Raw genomic sequence first — 7,500 nt, 5'->3', positions numbered from 1 at the left:
GGCACATAAGAGAACCATCCGAACGTGGCTGTTGCCAGTGCCGCCCCGACTGGCCTCCGTGCCAGTGGCATGTAAAATGCACCATCCGATTGTGGCCGTTGCCAGCCTCGCCTGGACCCCGTGCTGGTGGCACGTAAAAAGCACCATCCGATTGTGGCCGTTTGCTAGCCACGTCTGGCACCTGTGCTGGTGGCACGTAAAAAGCACCCACTACACTCACGGAGTGGTTGGCGTTAGGAAGGGCATCCAGCCGTAGAAACACTGCCAGATCAGACTGGGCCTGGCGCAGCCTTCTGGCTTCCCAAACCCCAGTTGAACCATCCAACCCATGCTAGCATGGAAAACGGACGTTAAACGATGATGATGATGATGATGATGATGATGATACAAAGTGATATGTGGCTGAACAGAAAAGAAATGAAAATAATCTCAATCGGTAAATAACTTTGATGAATCTTGGTGATGGTTCGAAAAAAAAGAGTGTAGTTTTTTTTATACATACAAATGAGATCTAACTTCTTATTTTTAAATCATCTCTTATTTTCTTAAACAACAAAACACATCACATCTGTTTAGTATATTAAAAAAAGGGAAATAAGCAACACCTTCTAAATTTATTTCAATTATATTTTAGAATAAAGTATTGATTAAATAACATAATTTTCAAAGAAAATCTTTGAAATTTCTTACTTGTGTTTAATATATTAACATAGTATTTTTAAATATGCTGACTTACACTGTGGAATTTTCACAGGTTCTGCAAGTTGTCATTGCTGCTGATGGTGGATTAAGCCTTTAGTGTTCGCATTATTTTGCCAAAATTAATCCTTTTTTATCCACATTCTTTTGAACTAATCATGCATTATTTTATAACTATGAGATTTTGATGAGGTAGCTGTTAATTTTTAAAATGATATTGTAGGGTTGGTGTGAGAGACCAGATCTGGCCAGTTTGACCATAAAACAGGCAGAATACTTTTGGCCAGATATGGCTGGTTTAAATGCTAAAGGGTTAACACAATTATTAATGCCAGACAAAAATACCTTGTGGTATTTTATAGCAGCTGCTTACATTCCAAGTTCTAATCCTGCTGCAGTCAACTTTGCCTTTCATCTGCTCAAGGCTGATAAAATAAAGTACCAGTAAAGTACCGGGTTCAATTTAATCGACTATATCCCACCCCCACAAACCTCGATTGATCTCTTTTGCTGAACCACTAAGTTATGAGGATGTAAGCACACCAACACTGGATATCAAAGTGGTAACGGGGTATAAACAAACACACACCCCACACACACACACACACCACACACACACACACCACACACACACACACACACAACACAACACACACACACACACAGATATATATATATATATATATAGTTAATCCAAACATGAAAACACAAAGAGAAAACACAACAACGCGAGGACATGGAACAAGTATAGTATTATTGGACGCTCAGGAAAGAAGGATTAACGTTTCAAGCAGAGCTCTTCGTCAGAAACATAGGAAAAGGAAAGATCCAAAGAAGGGAAGACGGAGGAAAAACATCGCCAACAGTACACACGTGGTCACATTTATATATATATATATATACATAACCAAGACTGTAGTAGAAGACACTTGCCCAAGGTTCCAGACAGTGGGACTGAACCCAAAACCCTGTGGTTAGGAAGCAAGTTTCTTACCACACAGCCACATCTGCACTTATATATATGTAAAGATAAGACCTAAGGATCTTATATATGTGTGTATATTAGAGTTCGATTCCCAGTGAGTTCGATTCCCAGACCAGGCTGTGTGTTGTGTTCTTGAGCAAGACACTTTATTTCACGTTGCTCCAGTTGGCTCGGCTGTAGAAATGAGTTGTGATGCAACTGGTGCCAAGCTGTATTGACCTCTTTGCCCTTCCCTTGGATAGCATCAGTGGTGTGGAGAGGAGAGGCCTGTATGCATGGGTGACTGCTGGCCTTTCACAAACAACCTTGCCCTGACTTGTGCCTGGGAGGGTAACTTTCTAGGTGCAATCCCATGGTAATTCATGACCGAAAGAGGTCTTTACTTACGATATATATTGTTTAAAAGTCCAGCCCTGTCACATAGTGCCACAATGATTTGGCTTGTGAAATATATTAGTTTCTAATTTTGGCACAGGGCCAGCAATTTAGTGGGAGGGAGAAAATTGGTTACATTGACCCCAGGATATATATATATGATAAATTGAGAGGTTGAGATATCTAGAAACAAAATTCAAATAGGAAGAGAGAGATAATAGAGATGCACATGCAAATCATAACCATCATCATCATCATCACCATTACCAAAATCACCAGCGCATAATCATCATCATTGCTGTCATTCTTACTAGCATCACCATCCTGTCTGTCACTAATGTGATGATGATGGTGATGGTGGTGGAGGTGGTCGTCCTTGTCATTGTGGTGAGGCCACCAACAAAGACGTCATTATCATCATCACCAGCATCATAATCAACACAGCCATCACAATCACCACCACCAATATCACTTTCACTACCATGAGAACCTATACAACCACAAAAAAAAAAAAAAGAAATCAAGCTGACTGACGGCTGTCTAACAACCAACAAAAAGCTACTACAACAATGATAATCCCCAGCTTGAAAAATGTGTGTGTCTGTGTGTCCCACACACACACAAACACAAACACCCTTCTTCATCTCCTGAAAAGCTAAGACAACACACAAAGAGAACAACATGAGACAAAAGAGAGACAAAGGGAAAGGCAAAAGAATGTCTCAAGACAACGCTATATTCTGCAAGAGTGCCAAATAATGGTAAATCGCATCGCGATACATGTTTTTCGCAGCGATAAGTTTTTGGAGATGCTTTCCATTCCCCCCACCCACCATCCACGACCACCACCTCCCCCACTCCTTCCAAAAAGGAGATTCTTCTCCCCCCCACCCCACCTATCCACTTCTTCTTCTTCTTCTTCTTCTTCTTCTTCTTCTCTTCAAGAAGACAGAATATAATTAAGGAAACCAGCAACAACGCCAATGAGAGGAAGGCAGCAGCTGAGGTTTGAAATAGAGAGGAAGGAGGGGAGGAAGAAGAAAAAGGTGGGGAGAGTGGAGAGAGGGTCAAGTATATTTACAAAGGGTAGGGTCACAAGCAGAAATGGCAAGAGCTGCAGACATAGCAGCAGCGTTAGTTGGACAGAAAGAAAAGAAGATGAGGAAGAAGATGAAGGCGAAGAAGAAGATGAAGGAGAAGAAGAAGACAGAAGAAGAAGAAGACAGAAGAAGAAGACAGAAGAAGAAGAAGACAGAAGAAGAAGAAGAAGAAGGAGAAGACAGAAGAAGAAGAATGGGGAGGAGGTGGAGAACTGGGAAAAGGGGAAGTGGTGGTGGTGTTGGTGATTGTCTCAGTAGTAGTAGTAGTAGGAGGAGGAGGAGGAGGATAATCTTGCTTTTGTTTTGTTTAAAAAGAGTCATTTGTGAAAAGGAGTGTTGGAGGGGAGGGGAGGGGTGGGAAAAAAACAACAACCCAACAGTGTGAAACAGTGGTTTTGAGGAGTGAGGTTTGATAAGAACGGAATGAATAGATGCAGGAGCGGAAAAAAAAAAAAAGGAAAAAGCAGAATAATAAGAATATGAATGGATAAATCAACAGAGAAACAAAAGGAAACTATGTCCAAACACAACAGCTACAACCGACATTGATATAGCAATGGTGATAATGATGGGGAGACTAATGATGGTAATGGCAATGATAGTAAGGATGAAGATGGTAAGCTAGAGCCAAAATGGAATACAGATTCAAAAGTGCTAAAAGCCTTCCTCTCTCTCTCTCTCTCTCTTCTTCCCCCCTTCTCTCCCTAACCTTCCACCTTCCTTATACATTTAGGTTTTAATGTTCAAGTATCTGTTACTAACTGGTGTTTGCTTAATTCTTATGATTTCCTTATCTAACAAATGTTATTCCACTCTGCCTAACAACATTGAGTACTTTCATTTGCTGTGGTTATATATATATATATATATATATTTTTTTTTTTTTCTAGTTTCAGCTCAGAGCTGAGCCAGGCTGATGCACCGCCGTTTTGTGCTACACTGTTTTTACGACGAACCTCATCTAATATGTGGCACTTGGTGAAGAATGGAGTTTGATACAGCTACTCTCATTTGCACCTCTTGCCGTGAGGTAGGTTCATCTGGGATTCTTGACAGGAAGATGTCCAGCTTTGATTTAAAAGCACCTACATCTACTTTGTGCAAGTTCCTCAGACTCTTTGGGAGAATATTAAAAAGCTGTGGGCCCTTGAAACCCAGGCTGTTGCAGAAGCTGGTCCTGAAGCGTGATGGCATTGCTGGGATCTTTGGCACTATGCAGTGTCGTCCCGTTCTAGCATTGGTGTAGCTTACAATGCCAAAATTTGGCACAATTCCTTCCAGGATCTATATATATATTCTTTTACTTGTTTCAGTCGTTTGACTGTGGTCATGCTAGAGCATTGCCTTAGAGGCTTTTTTTTTTAGTCGAAGAAATCGACCCCAGGATTTATTCTTTGTAAGCCAAGTACTTACTCTAGCAGTCTCTTTTGCTGAACCACTAAGTTACAGGGATGTAAGCAACCAACATTGGTTGACAAGCAATGGTGAGGGGACAAACACAAAGACACATACACAATAGGCTTCTTTCAGTTTCCATCTACCAAATCCACTTACAAGGCTTTGGTCAGCCCGAGGCTACAGTAGAATACACTTGCCTAAGATGCCATGTGAGATTGAACCAAGAACCAGGTGGTTGGGAAGCAACCTCCTCACCACACAGCCACACCTGCACCTAGACACACATATATATATATATAGGGTGTGGTGAATAAACTGTCATCTAAATTATGCAGAAATGAAAATAACACTGGCATCTCATTTTAACAGATATATTAACCAAAACTGCATAAAAATATCTTGAAATACTAAAGAGGAAAATTTATTCAATAAAATTGCCATTGGCTTCAACCACAGCCTCCAGATGACTTTGGAATCTCCTGCAACTCTTCTGGATGGTTTCCTTGTTTAATGCTGCCTTAATCCTTGCCTTCAGTTCATCTTTGGTGTTACAAGGAGTTTTGTTAGTCTCTTACTCAACTGCAATAGTATTTTAAGAGTCCATGAAATGTTTCAATTTAAATGTATGTATTGCAAGTGAATGAGTGAATAACAAAAGAATTTTGACAGGAGTATCAATGAAATTGGTTTTTAAACATGGAATGGCTATGGGTATCCACCAGAATAAAATAGAAAACAAAGGGGTCCATAGATGAAAAATGGTTGAGAACCACTTTTCTAACTAAAGAAAACTTAAAAGAATTTATATTCTATCAGTATTAGCAAGAACTCAAGAAACTTTTACAGTTATTTTGGGATTGATTTGAGATATTCAAAATATGGGCTCACAATGTTTTTATTATAGTAGAAACAGAGAAATATTTTGGTAAAAAGAATCACCAAAGAAGGGAGTTTGATGACAAAGTACTATTCAGCAGACTCATTCTAGAAAAGAAATTCTTGAAAAAAAAAAAAAAAAAACTTTTTAATTGAAGAAAGAAAACTTGTAAACTGCACCTAAAGATCCCTTAACAATAGATAACAGAAATGTTTGTCTAAACTGGTGGGAGTGGCAGTAGCAACTGTAGTAGTGGGTAGCAGCAGTTACAGTGTTGAGGAAGAAGAGAAGAGAAACTGAACCAGACTGCAATGCTGTCTCTCCACACAGAAGGCTACTTTTGGTATACTGGCAATATGCATGCACACACCTGTATATGCAAGCACATACCTGTACATTAATATATCTATCTACATACATAAATACATATATATATATATAATTATTATATATATATATGAGATAGATATATATATTATATGGGTGTATATGTCTATGGTGTGTATATATAATATATATATATATATATATATATATATATAATTATATATGTATGTATATATGTATATCATTTTTTATGTTATATTATATATACAATATATTATATTACATTATAATATAAATAAATTGTTAGATTGTCAACTGTACTTCTATATTTAATTTGTTTACATGTATATGTGTGTGTGTGTAAATATATATATATATATATATTATATATATATATCACATACATATATATATATAATATATATATATATATATATAATATATATATATATATATATATACATACATATATATACACATACATACATATATATACATACATATATATACATATATATACATACATATATATACATACATATATATACATACTACATATACATACATATTATATACTACATACATATATATATATATATATAATATATATATATATTATATATATATATATATATGGAGTCAGTCTCTTTCATATGTACATACATACACACAAGCATCTATATATATACTTCATCATCATCATTTAACATCTGTTTGCATGCTGTTTGTGTGCATATATGTGTATATATATATATATATACTAACACACATATATGCATGTATAGAACTATACATATATATATGTGTGTGCGTGTGAGAGAGAGATTGATTGGAACAGGGAAATTAGAACTCAAGACATGAGAATCTTTTACGTTTTACCTGTTTCAGTCATTAGACTGTGGCCATGCTGGGGCACCATCTAGAAGATCGACCCCAGTACTTAAATTTTTTAAACCTGGTACTTATTCTATCATTTTCCTTTGCTGAAGCACTAAATTATGGAGACATAAATGCACCAACACCAGTCGTCAAGTGGTGGTGGAGACAAACACAAACACCAACACACACAGACATACGCACACACGTATGTGTGTGTGTGTGTCAAGCTTCTTCCAGTTTCCATCTACCATATCTATTCTCAAGATTTTGGTTGACCCACAACTATAGTAGAAGACACTCATCCAAGGTACCTTGTAGTGGGATTGAACTTTGAACCACATGGTTGGGAAACAAGCTTCTTACCACACAGCCACACTTATATACTTCTTTCTGCTGATGAAAAATATTATATACATACGTACATACATAAATGAATAAATACATACGCACATAAATATATACATATATGAACATATATATATATATATATATATATGCTCACGGGTTCCCCACCCACCAAGTATATATATCTGAACCAAGCCCCATGCCATATTGCATCTACCTGCACTTTAATACACCCCCAGCACAAACATTAGCACAAAATATCTATTTTTGATTTGGTGTGGAACAAAACAACAACATGAATAACAAAACAAAAACTAAAACTCAAAAAAAAAAAGCGCAACTAAACAAATAAAAATGAAATACATGAATAAAAAATAAACTGTACTTTTTTAATATTTTTTTGGTTATGATACAAGTGTGTGTGTGTGTGTGTGTGTGTGTATTGTGCCAGTGCAGATTTTTTGGTATATATTTTTTTATTTAGTTTCATCTCCAACACCATAAACCTGATTAAA

At 36.8% G+C, this 7,500-nt stretch overlaps 1 long non-coding RNA gene across 1 annotated transcript in view; it reads right to left on the bottom strand.

Annotated features, from left to right (window-relative positions):
• Positions 1–1,919: 1,919 nt before the first annotated feature.
• LOC118768048 overlaps positions 1,920–7,500 on the bottom strand; it is a 12,328-nt gene continuing 6,747 nt past the window's right edge. The window contains exons 2-3 of the long non-coding RNA XR_005003971.1: positions 7,004–7,015; positions 1,920–2,061 (exon numbers count right to left, since the gene is read on the bottom strand). This is a non-coding gene — a long non-coding RNA (uncharacterized LOC118768048). The remainder of the gene's footprint in view (positions 2,062–7,003; positions 7,016–7,500) is intronic.

The sequence above is a fragment of the Octopus sinensis genome, linkage group LG26 (assembly GCF_006345805.1).
Source record: "Octopus sinensis linkage group LG26, ASM634580v1, whole genome shotgun sequence".
Lineage (NCBI taxonomy): Eukaryota > Metazoa > Mollusca > Cephalopoda > Octopoda > Octopodidae > Octopus > Octopus sinensis.
This window is presented reverse-complemented; position numbering and strand designations above follow the sequence as displayed.